Here is a 4,606-nt window from a genome sequence, read left to right on the forward strand (position 1 = left end):
ATATATATTCAAAAGAATGATATGAAAAAATAGGTAGCACGCCGGTCAGCAGGCAAATATTGATTTACGAAACTTCTCCAATGGCATTTCTGGCTGTATTCTAATGAAATGGAGAAAGGTTCAGGCAACGCGCACGCGTCTTCCCTATTATATTATGTGACATATATTATCTCTTGATATTATATATATTATGTGATCACTAAATGCGATATGTTTATGTTAAAGGTATTGTGTTTCTTAGGATAAGCGCTCTTAGGATCTCCCGGTTTGGCCCAGAACCCTGCCCACCACAGGGCTTTCGCAACGCTCAGCTCACGAGACCTGCTGCTATTGTTATGCATATTAGCAAGAGCGTATTATGCAATTACAGCGTATTACACTTAATAAGCTCTTGATATTAATTTGAGCAGTGCAGTGGAATCCCACACGTACTTGCCAAGAGCACCTGTGAATGCCTGACTGAGACCTTGAGAACACCTCAATGACAACCTAACGTCTATTATTGACTACGTCACGAATTTTCCATGGTGTATATTTGTAAACTGTTTGTTGCCATTTTTTTACATGAAAAGTTAGTACTAACGGCAGTAAATGTATCGTCAAATTCTTACCTGATAAAATTGTTTTTCAACTAGTTAAAAATCAAAAAAACCTGGACGATTTGATATATTGATCACGGCATTAAATGCTTGCTATGGGCTATGTATGAGTCACGAGTGTTTGTTCACATCGAACAGAATAAGAAAATAGAAAGTATAATGCAGCAATTTAACCATAAAAATTGAACAGAAACACTTACATTTTGTAAAAAAGTGGACATTATTTTTACTTTTACTATTTACGGTGACGTAATCACTTTAAAATGCACTTGAAAGCAATTAGAAAAGTATTAGTCGACTACGGCCGTGTCAACAGAAGACAGCGCCACTTGGGGAATCACTCATGACTCAGCAAAGGCCTGCTTCGCATGAGACATCTATGCACTCTCGTTGCCGCCGCTGTGAAGTGTGCATATGTTAATGACAAAGAATGACAAAGCGGATGAGAAAGACAGCGCTTAAAGATTAGTGTTACGTCGGCTCAGTGTCACGCGCCAGGAGGAGACGATGACGTCAGTGGCGTCGTCGCTGTCGCCAACTGATACTTTCGGCACACAACAGCCGCATGCAGATATTACACAAGGTCTGAATGCAGCGCATATAGGCGGCTACCTCCAACGGCTCTCACTGCTGGCCATCAAACTCCCCAGCAAGGCATGCTCTCTCATTCACACCCATGGGTACTAGTTATCGTTCCTCCACCCATCCCCGAATCTTCAGCCATATGTGAGCGATGTACATTCGCGCGCGCACACAGCGTCTGTGTAACCTAGCTGTAGGAGCATAAACGCACGGGCAGCTGCGCATCATCAGGCCCCTACATGCCCCAAGTGAAGCCATCCCCCTGGCAGCGCGCGCTAGCTTGTAAACACTGTAAATTGAAGCCTTCCACTGTTGCAACACGCCACTCTAGCCGCTGCTGGCGATTCGCGTTATTGCAGGGGTTGTATTGCACGCGCAAACAAGACTGCAATATTGTTTTCTCTGGAACTTAATTGCGACTGAAATCCCTACAAAAACGTACTGTACAGTCCGGTCATCACACATGCACCGACGGACCATCACCTTTACCCAACTCACCCTTCTACTCCGCCGCCGCCGCCTCCTCCTCCTCCTCCTCCGCCTCCTCCCCTCCTCCGCCTCCTTCCCTCCTCCGCCGCCTTCTCCCCTCCTCCGCCTCCTACCCTCCTCCTCCTCCTCCTCCGTCTCCCCCTCTACGCTCCTCCTCCGGCCGGCCTGCTCCGCCGCCTCCGGCCTCCCACCTTCCGCCGCTCCTCCGCCTCCTCGCTCCTCCTCCATCGTCTCCCCCATCCTCCGCTCTCCTCGCGCCCCTCCCTCCTCCGCGCTCCTCCCCTCCTCCTCCTGCCTCCTGGCCGTCTCCCCCTCCTCGCCTCTCCTCCGCCGCGCACTCCTCCCTCCTCCGCGCCGTCTCTTCTCTCCGCAGCTGCCTCCGCCTCCTCCGCCGCCTCCTCCCCTCATACCGCCGCTCCTCCCTCTTCCTCGCATCCTCTCCGCCGCCTCCTCCGGCCTCCCCGCGCCTCCTCCCTCCTCAGCGCTCCCTGCCTTCCGCCGCTCTCTCATCACGCCCCGCCTCCTCCCTCTTCTCCGCCTCCTCCTATCTCGCGCCTACATTAGCGCTTTTCCTCCTTCTTCACTCATCTCCCTTCCACCTGCCTCTACTTTCTTAGCTTCTAAGCAACCTTCCACGGCTTGCTTTTACATGATATTGTCAATGCAGTTCCCATTTTCATTCTTTCCCGTCCACCTCCTCATCCTCATTGCTCCTCTCCCTCATCATTCGCCTCGTCCTCCTCTGCCCACCTCCGAGTCTTCTCTCTTTTCTTTTCTCCATGATCACCATCCTCGCCACCATAAATTCCGATAGTCTATCCCTCCTTCTCATCCTTCCTGCCCCTCCTCCCCGGCTCTTTGTCTACTCTGTCCTCCTCCCCTCATCCTCCTACATGAATCTCATCATTCTCCTTCTCCTCCTCCCCATGCATCCTCCTCATAATCCGCCCTCCTTTTCCTCTTCTCCTTCTTCTTCCAATGGCATCTCCCTCCATCTCCTTCTTCCTCTTTCCTCATCCATTCTCTTTTCCTTATCGCTTCTGCCACGCAAAACTAATCACTACTCGTAATTACCTGCAGATTCTGACTAGTCTCCTTGACGTTGACTGGCGCAGAAAAGATCGCGGAACATGCCGCCGGCTCGACGACCATCAGCTTAACCCTCAGGAATCCTTGGCGCCGCATGTTTAAGTCTGTTGTTGCTCAGGGACGCCAGTATAATGGAACTCCTTCTCTCGCAGGTTGAGCTGCTATCTCTCTCTGCGCTTTCTTCTTTTCTCTCTCTCACTCTCTCTCTTTCTCTCCTCTTTCTATTTCTCTTCCTCTTCTTCTGTTGTGTCTCTGTTCTCGTCCTTTTCTGCGGAGCTCCTATTGGTAGTCACTGTACGCGTCGCCGATTTCCAAAAAAGATGTGTACCCGTCGTAAAAAAAAACGCCAGCGTGCTGACGTGTGCTCCGCTCCGCTGTAGTCTAACGCGACAGAGGGCTTAGCTCACCATGCGCGCGGCCAGCGCAGCGTGTGTGGAGGCAGTAGAGAACAAACAGGCGCAGTAGGTTTTCCCGTACCGACGAACGCGATGAGCGTGCAGCTACGCAAGCAATCGGCATCTTACGTAGACGTGTGTAAGAGTTGACTGCTCTTTTCTCTCTCTCTCTCATCTCTCTCTCTCTCATCTCATCCTCTCTCTCTCTCTTTCTCTCTCATCTCTCTCTCTCTCTCTGCTCTGTATGTATGTTCTGTCTGTCATGTCGCTCTCTCTCTCTCTCTCTGTTTCTCAACAGCGAGCGGGGAAACAGACTCCTGCGTGGGAACCAGCGCTGGCGAGGAGTATCGGCTTCACTGCCTGTACCGACCTTCTGTTGTCCGCGGGGCTAGATCGTCTGCATGTGTAATGCTAGCAGAGGCGTCGGCGCACGACGCTGGCGTGTGTGCCGTCGCTCGACCACGTCTGCTGCTGGCTCTAATGATGGCTGGCTGCTGCTGATGAATGAATGCGGCTGGCTGATCGCTCATGATGACTGCTCGTTGCTGCTGCTGCTGCTCTGATGATGCTACTGCTGCTGATGGCTGCTTATGAATGCTGTGCTGCTGGTGATGCTGCTCTTTGATGGTGCTGTTGCTGCTGCTGATGCGCTATGATGATGGCTGTTGCTCGCTTTTTGGCTGCTGCTGCGCTGATGATGATGATGATGCAGACGCGCACGGTGCTGCTCCCATGTAAGCAACCGATCACGCCCTCCACAACGAAGAATAACGAGAGAGAGAGAGTCCGTCGGTGAGAGGCGTGGTAATATACGACGTGTATGACGTATGATTAGCATGTATTACCGATGTAACAGTATAGTGACAGCGTGGTGTGGGTGAAGCGATGTCACGCACTAGACTAACACAGTGTGTGCAGCAGAGGTTGCAGCGCGTGTGTTACCGTGCTCGGTAACTCGACGCTCGTGGCTAAGTGACCGCTCGCTCTCTCCTCGTCTCTCATCTCTCTCGCTCTCTTCGTCTAGCTCTCTCATCTCTCTCTCAGTGATGAAGTCTCTCTCTCTCTTCTCTCTCTTCGTCTCTCTCTCTCTGCTTCTATCTCTCTTTCTTATCTCATCTCTCTCTCTTCGCTCTCGCTCTCGTCCTCCGCTCTCTCTCCCCTCTCTCTCTCTCTCTCTCTCTCTTCTCTCCCTCCTCTCTCTGCTCTCATCTCTCTTCAATTCTCTCGTCGTCTCTACTCTCTCTTCTCTCTCACGCGCGACCGAAGTGGTCTTCTCTGGTCGCCGAGGGCGATGCTGCGGTCCTTCTTAATGACGATCAGATTCTCAACTATCGTCAAGTCGAAGCCCTGCAGATAAGAAGGAGAGCAATCAATGGCGACAGCGCGCGTGCCGGATAATTATTACCTTGCGCATTTCTGGGGACTAGGCCGGCGGCGGCGGGGCCAGCCACC

The 4,606-nt window shown here is 51.7% G+C and overlaps 1 protein-coding gene across 1 annotated transcript in view; it reads right to left on the reverse strand.

The window, feature by feature from the left end:
• The window catches only part of LOC106816125 (protein kinase C delta type-like), a gene marked incomplete at its 3' end in the record, with an annotated part of 17,477 nt that overhangs the window by 11,989 nt on the left and 882 nt on the right, over positions 1–4,606 (reverse strand). The window lies entirely within an intron of this gene.

The sequence above is a fragment of the Priapulus caudatus genome, unplaced genomic scaffold, assembly GCF_000485595.1.
Source record: "Priapulus caudatus unplaced genomic scaffold, Priapulus_caudatus-5.0.1 Scaffold1292, whole genome shotgun sequence".
Classification (NCBI taxonomy): Eukaryota; Metazoa; Priapulida; class Priapulimorpha; order Priapulimorphida; family Priapulidae; genus Priapulus; species Priapulus caudatus.